This window comes from Arvicanthis niloticus, chromosome 3 (assembly GCF_011762505.2).
Source record: "Arvicanthis niloticus isolate mArvNil1 chromosome 3, mArvNil1.pat.X, whole genome shotgun sequence".
Taxonomy (NCBI): domain Eukaryota; kingdom Metazoa; phylum Chordata; class Mammalia; order Rodentia; family Muridae; genus Arvicanthis; species Arvicanthis niloticus.
In genome coordinates, this window is record NC_047660.1 from 11,432,859 (window position 1) to 11,452,000 (window position 19,142).

Here is a 19,142-nt window from a genome sequence, read left to right on the forward strand (position 1 = left end):
GGTCCCAAGACCTGACACTATTACTGAAGCTTTGAAATGCTTACAAAAAGGGATCTAGCACGACCGACCACAATCCGGAAGACCCAACAAGCCTCTAAAAGATGCAGATATTTGCACCCAACCAATGAACAGAAGCTGCTGACCCCTGTTGTTTAATTAGGGAAAAGCTGGAAGAATCTGAGGAGGTGGGCAACTCTGTAGAAGGACCAGCAGTCCAATTAACTTGGGTCCCTGAGATCTCTCAAACACTGGATCACCAACCAGGCAGCACATACCAGCTGCTATGAGCACCCCAAGGCATATATAGCAGAGGATTGCTGGGTCTGGGTTCAGTCAAAGAAGATGCACCCAACCCTCAAGAGACTGGAGGCCCCAGGAAGTTTTGAGGTCTGCTTAGGTGGGAGGTAGTGGGTCGAGACACTCTCATGGAGACAGAGGGTGGGGAGGAGGTATTCGAAAAGTTGGAGGGTACAAGGGGGAGGGGATAAAATCTGGAGTATGAATAAATGAAAGAATGAATGAATGAATGAATAAATAAATAAATAAATAGATAAATAGATAAATAAAGCAATAAATAAATGCAAATAAATAAATAAATAAATAAATAAAGCAATAAATAAATGACAAAAATGTTACTGGAAGTTTGAATGGGAGCATATCTCATTGGTAGATCTTACAGATATTAAAGTAGTGTATTATCAAGTAGTGTATTATCAAGAATCTTATTTCTTTATTTAGTCCTTAGCTCAGAGATAACTGTATGTTCATTGAATGACTTTAGCATGTACACTCCTAACTTAGAGTCTTATATAGCTCCATATCCAGTGATGCATTTTTAAGGTTACCTATTCAATCATTGACTTAAAGTATTTCATACTGGAAGTGGAAAAAATAGTCTCTTCCAGGGAAGAACAAGCAGATCAACTTGTTATCCAATTCCAAATGATTAAATCTGAAAATATACACACAAGTGACATTATAAGTACTGAGCAGGTTGTAATTTTATATTTAGGAATATATATTTCTATATAAATGCACACATGTATATAACAATTAATTTAAAAAGAGGCAATGAATCTTAAAAAGTGCAAAGGGAGAAGGATGCATTGGTCTTGAAAAATGAACACAGAACAGGAAAATGCAGCAATTACATTAAAATCTCAAAAATGAAATAAATAATTTTTAAAACTGAATTTAATATGTTGAATAAATTATGGGAAAATTTTTTTTTAGCTTTAATTCCCAGACTATCAAAAGAACAAGTAGTTAAATCACAAGAATTATGCTCAAAATATGTTGTGAAAAGGAAGGAATGACTAGCCAATGAGGTAGGATTGTACACTCTATGTCTTAAATGAGAGTTCCATCTTCGGCAGACTCCATTAACGCATTAAGTCATGACAGGCCTTAATTAATGAAGAGTGCCCTTTTCATGATATTGAGAGTCTAAAAATACTTTACCTCACATTAGAATAAGAGCAGAGAATTACCTAAAAACATGAATAAAAATTAATAAAAAAATGTCATTACCCTCAGCAATAATGGATGACTTGTTTTTCAGTTCACTGTCACAACACCCATGTAGAATCAAACTCAAGTAAGCCTACTTAATAGATTATCTGCAGATGGCTGGATCAACTTCTAAACATAGACAGCAATGGAAAGATATTTGAGAAATTGTCATTTGTATATGTAAAAATCACTTAAAATTTGATACTACAAACCTAATTATACATTATTTTATTTAGAATATTATTTATAATAACTACTGTGTGTGAATGGAAGATAAATTAGAAATGTACATGACCATTAAAGATTAAAATCTTTGTGTAATATTTAGGAACTTTTATCTACTTTCTAAAAGCAATTGTATATTGTTGAAGGGATATGTTTAAGTGAATTCCATTATTACAAGTATACCAACTTCAACATATGTCTGGGTAAGAGTATAAACGAGGGGAAGCAATATTGTATTTTCGTTCACAGCAGACATAGGAGTTGTACAAAGTCTATTATATCCAGAATGCTGAATATTAATTTTCAGAGAATGAGAATAAGATTTAGAGTTCTCATCTGGTCACACAATATTGAAATAGTGTCTAGACTTGCTGATTGGCATCAGAGTGCCTGTTTCTCATTAAAATGAAATACTCTAGCTAAACACAAGAGTAGTTTAGTCTTCAAATGAGATTTTATATTCAGAGCTGATATAATATGGTTCTCTTCTCACTAAAGCCTATTATCACTTTGTCAAATTATGATACAAGATAACATAAATCTAGTTATAGGGACTTGAAGTCATGATTTCGTAGCATTTAACACATTTTATGCTGGAAAATTTTTCTTGTTACTGCATACTTTCTACTAGGTCACTCCCAGAGCAGTAGTTGATACAAAATTACGTAGTAGTTCAGATTGTGAACTGTGTCCCATTACTCATTGAGATAACTTGCACTATACCTTTCCCTCCTTTTCTTGTAAAATGTTGCCCTTAATTCTTATTTCCTTAATATAATAATTTTATCCCTTCCATAAAATATATAATTTGACTATTCTTTATTTCCAATCTCTAGTGAATAATAAAATATCCTAATTATTAAAATATAATTACTAGATTTTGTCACAGAAATTAATATTTTGTGTGCTTCAAACTTTCGTTATTTTACACTGTTTACGCAATCAAACTGCACACTGTGAACACATCCAATAGCATTTGTCTCTAGTGGCTTATGTTATATTTTATTTATTGGAACATAGGAGCTTAAAGTTATTATTGAATTGATTAATTTGATTATGCAGTTTATCTACATAAGCATCACAACAGTTTCTTTTTTTTGGCTCAGGGCTATTCTTTTACATGTCTTCTTAGTAAATCTGACTTGCAAAGATGAAGTCTTTGCACCTTTTATTTATTCTGTCAGCATAACAGAAGTAAAATTTTCACCTATAAACTGTATTTGCAGTTAGATCTTTATGATAATTTTTTCTTGTACTTTAGAATGTTCTTAGTGCTGAAATCTCACATTACTATTTCAGTTCCAATGAATAACATTAATTGTTTTATAGCCTGGCTTTTTAGTCTATTCTTCTTGATTCAAAAAAAAACAGGTAGATGTACTGTGAAGCATTTCTCAGTAGGTTCCATTTGAGACTTGAGGCACCAGGTAGTGGGGAGGCCTGGTGTGGTAGTGGGGAACATCCTCTTAGAGACAGAGGGGAGGAGGAATGGGATGAGGAACTGTGGAATGAAAGACCAGGAGGTGAGCAATGGGTTTAATGTTAAAAAAAAAGTAATAATAGTAATAAAAAAGTGAATTTAAATCATTAATCTCCATTATTCTTTTCAAAATGAAAAAAGAACCTTGAATTGCAGAATAAATTCCAGCTACTTGAGATAATTTCTGATTTAATTGACTAAGGGGGAGATCTCATGTTTTGCTGAAATGAAGATTTTGTAGAAAATAATTGTAAAACAAAGACATCAGTGATTTTTAGTGAATATTTCTGATAACTGAATTTCCTAAATTAAAGTACTTACAAGGGCAAATATCGCTGTCAATACTTCATATAAAAATATTAAATTTAGGCTATTAAATGCATGGCTTTGTATACTATTCATAAAAATATGGGAATAACATAAATTCTGTAGTTACATATTAACTAGAAGGAGTTGGGAAATTTGGCTTTACTTGTTGGCAAAGGTTCTGAATAATCCAATTTATCTAACTAGTAGCCAAGAAAGGGAGATAAGACAGGAAATATTAAATTTGTATTTAAAAACATTTCATATACTGGTTGAGTTTTATGTAAAGAATTCTTTAAGGAATGTTACCAGACTATGAAAATCTCTCTAACTAAAGACAAATTCAATAAATTTTAGCTTAGAATATGTTCACGTAAGTAATAGTGTTAAGAATTAATTTGTGTTATGATTAAAAGCAAGAATCAATATAGTTTAGATTCATTCATGGGTTCAATTTACTTTCTTGTATAAGGCAAACAGTACAACTAATGGCAGTAACTATGTCCCTGGTTTCAGTGCTTGTGGAAAGCAAAAACATGCAAAATAAATCCACTGAGAGAGTTGCATTGGTGTGACATAGTACAGGTTTAAAATAAGCAAAAAGCATGAACACATTTTCAAAGAAAATGATGTTATGAGGGCAAAACCACTGAAGTAAGCAACCTATTCCTCTTTATTTGGATGACATCACTTGAAAAATAACCACTTTTGCTTCTGACACTGAGCAAGCAGTGACATTTTTGGCCATAATAAATTATGGTTGCAAAATGTCCTTGTATTACATTTACCTGGTTGCATAAGAGTATAGCCAACATGCCTGAGAGAGCATGCAGCTTTCCTGAGTATGTTAACTGACATGATACCTTAAAGGGTAAGGCAAAATCTTGTATTTTGTGATAGAGAATGCTGTTTGTTTTCAAAAATTAATGGTATTGTGTAATTAAAGTAAAATACTTATATATACATGTATATACACAAACACAGGCAAATATAGTGGGGTGTTTGTGTTGCTGTATGTAGGTACTAGACAATGACCAACTTAAAATATTTAATATATCTAACATTTTAATCTTTATTATTTTGTGGAGACTATACTAACAATATACTCAGATGTATGCGCACACACATACGTATTGTCTCATGAAATTCAAATAGCTATTCTTGCTATCTATCTGTAACATACAGTGCAAAGACAAACTCTTACAAATCTCCTCCTCTACTCAATTTTCTGAGATAAACAGTTTTAGATGCTATGTATACAATACAATATAGTATTTGTGTTACTTTTGCTGGTAAATTTCTCTTAAACTGAAATCCTCTGGGTCCTTCATATTGTCAGGAGTGATAGAATTTTATGTCTGTTATGACTTGGATATAATACCAATTATTTTCATCTATTTTTCTAGCTTTGGGCACACATACATCATATATCTTTTGAATAATGCTCAAAAGAAATGATTATGTGGGTGTCTTCTTGAATAATGCTTCTATTTTCTTTGGTATATACCAGATAATAAAATGACTGGATTCTAAAACTCCAATTTTGAAATTATTTTTCAGTTTTGGAGAAATAACCACATGCTTTTAGTGGCATTACAAGCTTAAACAACATAGTACAGCAGATTCCCATTTTCCTCAACTGTGATATCACTTACTACTGCTTGAACTTTTTACAAGAGCCATTCTTACTCTAAAAGAGAGGTATCATACTATGTTTCTGATTTATATGTTCCTAATTAATGTTGCTGAATACCTAAGGTATTTGTTTGTTTGTTGGCTTTGGGCATGTGTGTGCCTTCATTTGAGAATTATGTACTAATCTGTTTTAAGTACATTATTGAATTTTGCTGTAGAGTGGTTTGGATCTCTTAGATATTTTAGATATAAATTCCTTATCAGATAGACCATTGTTTTTTTAATACTTTCTCCCATCCTATAAGTTGTCTTTTTCCTTAGTTAATCATTTAAAATTATATAAAATGTTTTTTTAAGTTATAAATTCTCTTTTTTAATAAAACGCGTCTTTCTTCATCTGTTTATACAATATATAAAAAGCTTTGTCTAAGACAAAGTTGTAAGAGTACATCCATGCTGTTTACTTCAAACTGCCTCACAAGCTTGTATCTTGCTTTTTTATATTGTGATCTTTGCTGATATTTGGGGGGTTTGATGTTGTTATTAGTTTGGTTTGATTTGGTTCACTTTATTTTTAGTTGGGTATTTATGTTTTATTTATTTATTTATTTTTAAAATAAAATTCTCATACAATGACTCAACCACAATTTCCCCTTTCCTCCACTACTCCTAGCTCCGCAAGCACCTCCTCTCTCCCCCAGATCTACTCCTGGAGGGTCAATTTTCCAGAATTACATATTGAAACACGTTTTCTTTCAGTTTTATATTCTCTACATCTTTGCTAAAATTAGTTTCAGGTTATTTCTAGACTCTCCACTGTATTCAAATGGCCAACATTTTAATAGCATGCCATGGTTGCCTTTGGTATACTTGTAAGAGAACAAAGAATCTAGAAGACACAACGTTATTTTATGAAAAGTTATACTGTTAATACAAATAGAAAATCTTATTTTATGTAAGCATAGTCGTTAAACTGATGAAAGTTTCATGTTTTTTTCATTTATTATAAATTTGAATAGTGTTTGTTATAGTAGATTTCCAGGGGGGAAAAAAAGAAGTTTAAGTTTCAAATAAAATAAAGTGAAAATTCCATTTGACAAAATATGTAATATCCAATTTGAGTACCATCATTTTTGAAAGCATAATATAAGTGTAGAGAGAAACAGATTGCAAATTGAGTATGAATGACACTTTGGAGGAACAGGGGGAAAAGTAAAGAGCTATCTATGTGTTACTTTTATATCCTGGTAACAGAAATTCATGAAGAAACTTATTTGGGCTTCTTAAACTTTCAGAACCCTCAGTACATCCTGACAGGGAAGGAATGAAAGAGCTATTAGTTCATGGGAGGAGAAACATGTGGTCCAAAGTGTTCATGTCTCCACAAAATGAGGAAGCAGAGACAGTACAACATAAACTAGAATAAACAACATCAGAAGCCCTGTCCTGGAACCCTAATTCCTCCAGTTAGTTCCTCATCTTATAGATTTCTGGTACCCCTGAAAATACCACCAGCTCTGCTTATATAAAAAGCAAACCCTATGGGAAAAGAAAGCCTCAAATTATGGTATTAAAGCAAAATTAAAAATAATATGAGGCCATGAGATGTACTTCTAATTTTTTAAAATATTAATATGACTCTGAGGGAGACTCATAATTTTATTTGATTTAGTATTTGTCATCCAATGGAGAATTTACATTAAAATATAAACATGAATTTACAAATATTAACAAACTTGAAATCAAGAAGATTCGATAGAAAAATCTTTTCAGTATCTCATATTTAACGCCAACCAAATGGAAAATTTCTGTTTTTTATATACACTACTTTTCTAAGCATTGATTGCTTGAAGATAGCATATATTTGTTGGGAGCCAACTTTAGCAGAAAGCGGCTAGATCAACTTTGCAGCCATCTGGAACCATATACCCTGACGAAAGATTTGGTTTTCAATAGCCTACAACAGCTGAAGCACACTCTGATATCCCACATATTTTGTGTTGCTGTTTACTGGCCACAGCTGCAAGGTGCACGTGGTAGTCACGCCTGCAAGGCAATGCAGTTCACGTGCTGTCCACGTGCTATCTACACCATACATGCTTATAAGGCGCATGTGCTATCCACGCCTGCAAGGCATTGCGGTGCACGTGCTGTCCACACTATAGATGCCTGTAAGGCTTACGTCATATCAACACCTGCAAGGCACGTGGTATCCATGCGCCTACAAGGCACGTGGCAAAAGCCTATAAATAGCTCAGAATTCCCTTCAATAAACGAGACTTGATCAGAATCTCTGTCTTGTCTCCATTCTTCGTGTCTCTTCCCCTTTATCCCCACTCTCTCTCTCGCTAGACCCTGACCCTCGGACCGGAACGGGCAGTATGGGCTGCAACAGTTTGGCGTCCAACATCGGGCTCCAGTAAGTGCAACAGTTTGGTGCCCAAGCGTGGGGGGTTCGAGACAGTTTGGCACTCAACGAGAGGCAGCGGGAACGAGAGACCCAGTGAGGGACTTTACGGAAGAAGAATCTGTTGGTTGCCGCAGGAATCTGCCGCATTGAGAAAGGTAAGAAAAATGGGACAAGAAATTAGTCAACCTGAATCCAAAATTAGTCAGCTTGAATTCAACTCTCTGTTTCGGTTTTGTTTGCTGCTCACATGTGTTAATTTTCTGCTTTTGTTCTTGAATGCTGTCATTTTGGTTCAAAATAAAAAAGAAGCGTAAGTTAGAATCCAAAATACAGCCAAAGGTTGATGACAATTTGTCAGAGCCAGATTGTGCTGACCGAGAGGAAGAGGAAGTTAAATTTTATGACGCTGAAATGCCCTCTTTCTATGTGCCTCCACCTCCAAGTGCTCCCCCAATGGAGACAATGGTTGTAGATCCTAAAAAGGAGTTACAGGACAAAATTACTACCCTTAAACAACTGATAGAGTTAGAAAAAGAGTATCAGGGCTTAAGTAACCAGTTACAGAAATTAAGGACAGGGAAGAGGTCTCAAGAGACTAACTGCGAAAATCCCCCGGATTTTCATGTTCCTCAACCTGGTGTCCAAAGGCAGTTCCTATCCTCTAGCTTTAGTTCAGTTACAGATCAGCCAGAGGAGGGAGACGCTAAGGCTTTCCCTGTATCAGAGACCAGAGACGCTCAAGGGGTTGCTTGGAGACATCACACAGGGTTTAATTTTCAAATTATTAAAGAATTAAAAAATGCAGTATCTCAATATGGTGCCACTGCTCCCTTTACTCTTGCAATTTTAGAATCTGTTGCAGAGGAGTGGCTAACTCCTAGTGATTGGAATATGTTAGTGAGGGCAGTTCTTAGTGGTGGAGACTATCTTATTTGGAAATCAGAGTATCATGAGAATTGTAAAGAGACAGCTAGGAGAAACATTCAGGCAGGCAATGGTTGGTCCTTTGATGCCTTAGTAGGAGAAGGGCAATTTGCTTCTAGTGATAACCAGATGCAATATGACCCAGGTTTATATGCTCAAATTCAAAATGCAGCCATGAAGGCTTGGCGTAAACTCCCGGTAAAGGGAGACCCTGGTGCATCTTTAACAGCAGTCAGGCAAGGGCCTGATGAACAATTTTCTGACTTTGTTCATCGATTAATGACAACAGCAGGGAGGATTTTTGGCAATGCAGAGGCAGGTGTAGATTATGTGAAACAACTTGCATATGAAAATGCTAATCCTGCCTGCCAAGCGGCCATTAGACCTTATAGGAAAAAGACAGACCTTACGGGATATATCAGACTCTGTTCTGACATAGGTCCCTCTTATCAACAGGGCTTAGCTATGGCAGCTGCTATGCAAGGAAAATCTGTAAGAGATTTTTTGGCAAATAAAGACAGAAAGGCATGTTTTAAATGTGGTAAGCCTGGACACTTTGCAAGAGATTGCAAAGTAGAAAATGAGTTAAGCCAGAGACAGCCCAGAAAACAGCCTGGGCTCTGCCCACGTTGCAAACGTGGAAGGCATTGGGCTAGTCATTGTATGTCTAAAAGAGACGCACAAGGTAACACCCTTTTCTATGATCAGGGAAACGGGAACAGGGGCCAGCTCCAGGCCCCGAACCAACACAAGCCAAAACAGGCTTATGGAGCAGTCAGTGTCCTACCAGCAAACACCAATCCCTTTCTGAACTTAGTCGAGCAACACCAGGAAGCGCAGGACTGGACCTCAGTTCTGCCACCCACACAGTATTAACCCCAGAAATGGGACCTCAGGCTTTACCCACTGGAGTGTTTGGACCACTCTATCCAAATGTGTTTGGCCTGATAGTGGGAAGAAGCAGTACTACTCTGCAGGGATTACAAATTTTTCCTGGAGTTATAGATAATGATTATCAGGGTGAGATTAAGGTAATGGCGCAGGCAATTCAGAACATAGTCACCATTCCTACAGGAAAGAGGATAGCTCAACTATTGTTACTTCCATTGTACCCTACTAATCACAAATATAAGAATCCTAAAAGAGGGGATCAAGGTTTTGGTTCCTCTGATGCATACTGGGTACAGCCTATAGTTAAACAAAAACCTATGATGACAATCTGGCTAGATGGAAAGGCATTCCAAGGCTTGGTTGACACAGGAGCTGATGTGACTATCCTAAAACAAAGTGATTGGCCTGCTACCTGGCCTCTGACCCCAACCTTAACCAATTTAAGGGGTATTGGCCAAAGTCAAAATCCACTACAAAGCTCTAAGGTGCTAATGTGGAAAGATAAAGAAGGAAATACAGGAAATATACAACCCTATGTCATCTCAGGCCTTCCCATTAATCTCTGGGGCAGAGATCTGTTATCCCAGTTGGGATTGATTATGTGCAGCCCTAATGAAGTAATCATGGCTCAAATGGTAAACTCTGAGCTTTCCCCAGACAAAGGATTAGGAAAAGGTGAAGATGAAATTATTCATCCTACTGAAGTTTATGGTAACAATGAAAGAAGAGGCTTGGGGTATTTTTGATGGGGGCTACTGATTCAGCTGCGCCCCTAGGACATTGTGCGGATCCCATCACCTGGAAAGGGGACTCGCCCGTCTGGGTGGATCAGTGGTCCCTAACCACCGAAAAATTACAAGCTGCCCAGTTGCTAGTGCAGGAGCACTTACAGGCAGGGCATTTGGAAGAGAGTAACTCTCCCTGGAACACCCCAATATTTGTCATTAAGAAAAAATCAGGAAAGTGGAGAGTGTTGCAAGACTTGAGGGCTGTTAATGCAACCATGATTAAAATGGGAGCCTTACAACCTGGGCTGCCCACACCGGTGGCCATACCTTTAGGTTATTTTAAAATAGTTATAGATTTAAAAGACTGTTTTTTTACTATCCCCTTACATCCTAATGATAGAAAACGTTTTGCTTTCAGTATTCCCTCTATAAACTTTAGAGAACCTATGAAAAGATATCAATGGAAGGTATTGCCTCAGGGTATGGCTAACAGTCCTACCTTGTGCCAAAAGTTTGTGGCTTCTGCCATAGAGGGTGTTAGAACTATGTGGAAGCAAATTTACATGATTCATTTCATGGATGATATTTTGATAGCTGGAAAAGATGGAAAACAGGTACTCCAGTGCTTTGATGATCTTAGAACAGCTTTACAGACTGCAGGGTTACAAATAGCACCAGAAAAGGTGCAATTACAAGACCCATATACTTATTTAGGATTTCAGATTAATGGTCCATGTATTATTAATAGTAAAGCCACACTGAGGACTGATTCCCTTAAGACACTTAATGATTTTCAAAAACTACTGGGAGACATTAATTGGCTAAGACCATATTTGAAACTTACAACAGGAGAATTGAAGCCTCTGTTTGATATTCTCAAGGGAGATCCTGACCCTAAATCTGGCAGGGCTCTAACAGAGGAGGGTAGAAAAGCCTTACAGAAGGTAGAGAATGCTATTTCATCCCAATTTGTAACTCATATTAATTATTCTAAGCCTTTATATTTTCTTATTTTTAACACTAAACTGACTCCTACTTCAGTTTTTTGGCAAACTGCACCCATATTATGGGTTCATCTTCCCTCATCCCCCAAGAAGGTTCTTAATCCATACTATGCAGCTGTAGCAGATATGATTATGTTAGGCAGAGATAACAGTCAAAAATATTTTGGAAAAGATCCTGATGTCATAGTACAACCTTATACAAGGCATCAGGTTGATTGGCTTATGCAGAATTCTGAAGTCTGGCCTATTGCATGTGCCTCATTTGCTGGTCAGATAGATAATCATTACCCACCAGATAAATTGGTTCAGTTTTGTAATCATCATGAATTTGTTTTTCCATCTCGTACTGCACATGAACCTATCAAGGAAGCATTGCTAGTTTTCACTGATGGTTCCTCATCAGGAACAGCTGCTTATGCCTTTAAAGATCAAGTAATCTCCTTTGCTACATCATCTGTGTCAGCTCAATTGGTTGAATTACATGCTGTTATTGCTGTGTTTCAAGCATTTCCAAATCAACCCATTAATATTTATACAGATAGCTCATACATAGCTCAGTCTATCCCTCTGCTAGAAACTGCTGCACAAATAAAACATTCCTCAGAAGCAGCTGATTTGTTTTTACAGTGCCAACAATTAATTTTGAAGAGAAAGTGTAAATTCTTTATAGGACACCTGAGAGCCCACACTGGGCTACCAGGTCCTCTCTCTGAAGGAAATGCCAAGGCAGACCTAGCTACTCGAATAGCTGCAGTGACTTTATCAGATCAAAAATCTAATTTGGATCAGGCCATAAAGGCTCATGAGTTACATCACCTTAATTCTAAAACCTTAAGAGTTATGTTTAAAATTACCAGAGAACAAGCTAGACAAATTGTCAAACAATGTCAATCATGTGTTAAACTTTTACCAGTTCCTCATTTGGGTGTAAATCCAAAGGGACTGATACCAAACAGTATCTGGCAAATGGATGTTACTCATTATAATGAATTTGGCAAGCAAAAATATATACATGTATGTGTAGACACATACAGTGGTTTCATCTATGCAACATTACAAACTGGAGAAGCAAGCAAGCATGTGATTGCTCATATGCTTGCTACAATCGCTGTAATGGGTGTGCCTAAACAGATAAAAACTGACAATGGCCCAGGTTATACAAGCTCCAGTTTCCACCAATTTTGTGAAAGATTGGGAATACTACATAAAACGGGTATTCCATATAATCCACAGGGCCAAGGTATAGTAGAAAGGGCACATCAAACCATTAAATGTCAATTTGAAAAAATTAAAAAGGGGGAACGGTACCCTACCAAGGGATCCCCCAGAAATATCCTTCATCATGCACTCTTCATTTTAAATTTTTTAAATTTGGATTCTGAAGGAAAATCTGCTGCAGATAGATTCTGGCATCCTGATACAAAAAAAAAAAAAAAAAATTTGCAACAGTCCTCTGGAAAGATCCATTAACTGGAAACTGGAATGGGCCAGACCCAGTGCTTATCTGGGGAAGAGGTTCTGTTTGCATATATTCCCAAACTGCAGATGCTGCACATTGGCTGCCAGAGAGACTGATTAAACAAATAGACAACAATAACAAATCCAGGGAGGAGAAACCCCCTGAGAAGCGTATTTTTTCTTCACAGGAAACATAAAGATGCTTCACAATTGCCTTCAAATTGGAACAGATCAACGAGTAAACCTGACTTGGGAAGTTATCAGTGCTGAAGAAGACATCACCACCCATATCTCCAGGGTGGCTCTATTGGACTCTTGATTCCCTGACTTATGATTTAGTGGGGAACTAGATTGTTTTAGATTTAGTGGGAATTTAGATTAGGAGAAAACCCACTACCACAGTTACTATAGTTGTTTTTTGGGTTTGAGATTGACTAGAGCAAGAACAGGGATTTCCTTAGTTTTCTTTAGATCAAAGCTATGATCAGTTCTGTATTTATATAGATTTAGATTCTGATATAAGACATTTATAAACAGAATAGAAGAGGCTTACACTTTTTACTCCTCTGATAGAGGGAGTTATGTGTTACCCTTAAAAAAGAGTGTTGCTTTTATACTGACTGTTCAGGCATTGCTAAGTCTCTTGTCTCTTGGGTTAATAAGGTTCAACAAACTGATGGCTTTTGTACGAGATACTATTCAAATGAAACCCATACAGGTCCACTATTACAGGCTGGAAGTAGGGGACTCTGAAACCTCTGTCATCAAGACTGATGAGGATTAACCCCTAACTTACGCGCTAAGCCGGATAGTCAGTGACGGGTAAGAGAGCATACCGAGACCCTTGCCCCTAAAAGAAGGGAGGCCTCACCATCCTAAGACAGGAGCTCAACCAATGGCTGTTGAGTATCCAAGGACGGGAAAGGGAGGCTGGGGTCCTTTGTTCCAACCTAGGACAGGCACGGTTTCCGTAAGTTTTCCCAGCCTTCCCTTTTGGAAAAAAAAATTAAAAAGGGGGACCTGTTGGGAGCCGACTTTAGCAGAAAGCGGCTAGATCAACTTTGCAGCCATCTGGAACCATATACCCTGACGAAAGATTTGGTTTTCAATAGCCTACAACAGCTGAAGCACACTCTGATATCCCACATATTTTGGGTTGCTGTTTACTGGCCACAGCTGCAAGGTGCACGTGGTAGTCACGCCTGCAAGGCAATGCAGTTCACGTGCTGTCCACGTGCTATCTACACCATACATGCTTATAAGGCGCATGTGCTATCCACGCCTGCAAGGCATTGCGGTGCACGTGCTGTCCACACTATAGATGCCTGTAAGGCTTACGTCATATCAACACCTGCAAGGCACGTGGTATCCATGCGCCTACAAGGCACGTGGCAAAAGCCTATAAATAGCTCAGAATTCCCTTCAATAAACGAGACTTGATCAGAATCTCTGTCTTGTCTCCATTCTTCGTGTCTCTTCCCCTTTATCCCCACTCTCTCTCTCGCTAGACCCTGACCCTCGGACCGGAACGGGCAGTACGGGCTGCAACATATATTGACTTTCCAAATTATTGGGCTAAATTATGACATCATTGATGGATATAAAATGATAGTGAAACATATGGAGTAATTTGAAATTTTGTAATTGATTTTAACATTAAGATTTTCATATACAGCCTACACTGTTTAATTACTTGTGCATTGCTTCAAACAGTAGTAGAAAAAAACATTACATTATGATAACCTAGAATTTTATACTGTGCATCGAAATCCAAAATACATATTACTTATACCGTGTTATATTACGCATGCTAGGCCAGCCTCAAATTTACATGATCTTATATCAAACTTTCTGACATACGTTACATACCTTTGTGGCCAACATTAGTGACTGATCTCAAATTTTAGTAGGCTATCTTCTGTTCAAAGGAGATAGCCATTACAGTGCGAAAGCATACATGAGAACCATTCTTATTTCTTTTGAGATCAACTGGACAGAAACTACACTGTATGTGATGCTTCAGAGAACTCAAGAGGAAATAAATCTAATGTTGTGAGTCAGGAGAATGGGCTTAAATATGCTTGATATGTTTGAGCACCAAATTAGATTCCATTTTATTGGGTCAAATAATTTTGAGTGGTACAGAAAAGTCTGCATTCCATGTAGAACATCTATCTCAAAGACACTTCTACCCAATGAAGGAGTGAGTTGTAGCTAAATCATTTAAAATAAAATCTAAGAACCACTTTAGAAAAGTGAAGAACATAGCATGATTAACATCAGTATGCCTAGTGAGACATTTTTATGCATGCATAAGTATACATGTTTAAATGTAAACTACTAAATTGTTAAAATAAAATAAATATTTACAAGGAAAATCATTTGATAGGATAAAATAATTTATTACTGAAATAAACATTAGTAATGCCATGTAGAACTAAAACAAATATAACATTTTCCCATAATTTTACATAGTAAACTGTGATTGAAATATTTTACATGATCAGTTCTGTTGCCAAATGTAAAAGGCAATATTAAATTTATTTCTTTTTCTAGAAGTTTTGACTTTCAATCGCTAATAGATGACTCCTTTTCCAGTGAAACTAGGAAGTGCCTCCAACATGTGATATTTTTCAAAATTTGGAACAAATGTTAAACCAAGAGATATTACAGAAATTTAAAACAGACCTCTGATATCTAGGTCAGGCATCTCTCCTCAAGTTCTTCAAGCATATATTTTGTATAGCATTATAGTTCATGTTCTCAAAAAATGACTTGATAAGCAAAGCTGTCATAATATATTTTAAAAAAAATGGATCAAAAAGGGATCAACTTTCTTATCCAATCTTATTAATTGGGCAACTGGCTATTTTATAGTTTAAAGGAACTTCTACATGTATCCTTTTATGTATGCCATTTTAGTAATTTCCTCCAAACCAAGGCATCTCTTCCTAATGGTAGGAGGCAAGTAGTAGGCTTATTAGTACACAAAATTTACAAGTCTTGTTCTGAAACTTTCAAGGTTCTCCAAATCTGTACAAGCAGTAAGAGATGGGCGATAGAGAAGATAGTCTCCAACTATCAGAAATAAGTGCTAGTCACTCAGGAAGTTCTGGGGTGATTATATACTGAACTGTCACCAATTGAAAAAGAAGGGGCTTATCTGTGATATAGCTGCTTTCATTGGTGTCTGTAACTGAAAGTCGCATCCTGTAAGAAACTGAAAAAGCTCAAGGACTCACTATGAAAGAATCTAGTAGAATCATGTCCTCGGTTTATTGCTATTGTCTTTGTAGACATGAATGAATTTCTGTTCATATCCCCCTGGGAAATGTCATACTACCATAAATTACCTAACCATTAAAAGAAAACATTAGCAAATATTACAAATTGTGATTTGGGTAGTATATATATTGTAGTTTGTTCCAATTTTGTAAATTAAATGAGCACATTGATTTTTAGTATCCCTTTTATTTGTTCAGTTTATAATATAATCACATTATTTTCCTTCTGTTTCCTCTGTGCAACCTCACTCACATAAGCCCCTTGTGGTCTTTTTCTCATTATTTCTTTGTGTGTGTGTGTGTGTGTGTGTGTGTGTGTGTGTGTGTGTGTGTGTAGTTTGTCTCTGTGTTTCTCTTGGTACTTATACATACCTAAGTACATAAATACAACCTACTCAATCTGTACAATATTACTCATTTTCAGTACTGACCACTTGGTACTCAATAACTGCTTGATATACTCTTCCTTAGAAAAGGCCTTTTCCCCATTCTCATTATTCTTTATTTCCCTCTAATGTATGGTGGAATGCTTTCCACTGTCTACATTATAGGGTCTAATAGTGTTGTTCTTGTTCAATTAATATTTAGGGCACCATGTAGGTCACCCTTTATGAGTTTAGCTTCTGTTGTTGCATAGAACTTCAATCTCACAGTACACTACCTGATTCTCTGGAGCTTACAATATTTCCAACATCTCTTCTTCAAGGAACCCTGAACCTTTTGTGCAGGAGTTAAGGTATAAATATATCATTAAAACTAGATTATTCATCTATTATTTATGATTGCTTTTGGTTTTCTGTATTAGACCCTGTCTCTTGGAAAAAAGGAAATTCCCTTGATGAGAGCCGAGGTTCATGTTGTTCTGTACTTATAGTGACAAATATTTACAATTTAGAGAGAAATTGTTCTGGTTTAGTAAAGTGGAAGTTTCAGGTTCTCTTCCAAGATCCATGACTTCACTGGCCCAGGTTAATGGGAAAGGTTCTGAGTACCATGCATAATTTCACGTTGTGGAGAGGTTTTTTAAGTACAATTAAAGAGCTGTTGGCTACTGGTGAGCTGTGAATTTCACCAATGCACCTTAGCGTTATCATGCCAAGCTAGTCTATGTTGTGATTTAGAGAAACTTAATTAAGACTGCTGTTTGCTTCCCTTCCTTGTGAGCTTGTGTGGTACCTTCTGGAACTATGAAAACTCATCCTTAGTAAGGAAGAATGAAGGTCAGTTCCAGCCCATAGGCCTATGAGATCTTTCTCTGAAATGTTTTCTATTTTCAAAAATAGGGACTTACCTTCCACCTCCGGAAGGTCAATAACAGTAGCCAGTGATGTTTTAGGGAGGCTCTGGGAGAACCCTGACCACTAACTCAATTGTAGGCTTCTCATGCCTGATATTTTTGTTAGACAGTCATGACACTTGGTGGAGCATGGGCAACCCAGATCACTCCCTCTCAGATTCATGACCTCTTCTGTTATTATTATCATTATATAAACACACATATTGTGATGGTTTGAGTGAGACATTCCTCATGAGTCTTGAGCATTTGAATACTTTATTACCAATTGATGACTCCATCATTTCAATTTGTAAATTATGAAAATGTCACTGTGAGTGCTCAACTTCAGATGGATCAACACTGAACCCTCTGATGAAAAGCTCAGAGAATATTGTGAAAAGTAGGCAGAAAAATCATGTAAGAGCACTGAGAAGGGCAATGTATAGCTATAAAATTCTCTCATCTAGACATGGCATACCAGCTTTGGGTATCTGCATATGATCTGCATGAGATAAAGATTCATCATCTTAACATGAGTTGAAAAATGCTAATATGAAGTTCTGGCACACTAATTGATGGCTGCAAAGAATGAGAGAGTCACTATAGATTGTGGATGTGGCCACAGGTAAGTTGCCCCAGTATGTGATCTACTTCCATTCATGTATGGTCAGCACTAACTGGATTCCATCAGGGAAGGTAATAATGAGGATAATTATTTTAAATAGCAAGTGAAGTTGAAATGGAGATGCCTGTTTTTTTCTAGAGAGAACTGGTTGGATGTGGTGTGTGTGAGATCAAAATATATTGTATACATGTATGAAAACTTCAAACTATAAATAGTATAATTTTAAAAATCTGCCTTGTGTTTCTTTCAGAAAAATGTACTTGTCCCATATTTCAACAATTGTATTTCTGAACAAAGTCTCAATACCTCAGTGTCTGATTTGCAGAGAATGTATGTGGCTGGTGACAGATTGGATCTTGTTGAGTCATTCGTATCCATGACATGACTTCCATGATGTTAGATTATCCCTAGGCTCTTTTTGATAAAATTAAACGTGTCTGCCTAAGATTTGGAACATCAATGAGACAGATAGCTTGTTCTACCTGCCTCTGGCATCCAGTGATACAGGGATATCTTGCTATGAATTTCAACCCCAAAGAAATCTATTTCTGTATTTCTTTTCAGGGACAGTTACATTAGAAGGATTTTCAACAGTTATTTTACCACAAAGTATAAAGAGTGGGTTGCAATATATAACAATTTCTCAAAATCACGTATAAATCATTTACAAATTAATAACTATTTTTTATTTAGAATATATTCCAGAGTAGAATTAATTTAAGATATGATGCAGATAATATACCAGAAGTTTGAAAATATACATGAAATAATCTAGTGCCAACTTTTCTTTAGCTTCATATTCCTAAAATAATTATTTTAGAAAAATATAAATATAAAGCATAAAATGTGTAATAAGTTTCTTTGTGAACATTCAATGACATACTTGGTCTCTATTCTAATATGAGAAGCAGGCAAGGCAATTTTAATATTTGACATTGTTATACTGTCTATGCCTAGACTCCCATACAAATTTCAAAATTCTAGTAAGACATGTGACACATGGTTCTCTTACCTTAAACCTATCCTGAATTACATATTGTGTAATAATCAATAGAATATTCCATATCCAATGGTTTTAAGAATATAATTTGAACATCTATCTCATCCTGCCCATCCATCCTAGTGGGATAGGAATCAGAGAAAAACTTGTTTTAGGGAGTAAACTATATACTCTTCAAATGCTATTACCTGGTTACCTATTTTTATGCCTGTGAATAATTGACAAAAATCCCCACAGCCTTCAAATATAACACTATTAGCTGGAGAACAACTGTTTAAAAATAAATACCTGGGGAACATTTTAGGATCATACATAATATTCTGCTTCTTGCCATCAATGACTCACAGTCATCTCAGAATACAAATTTAATTAGTCCTTCTCTAA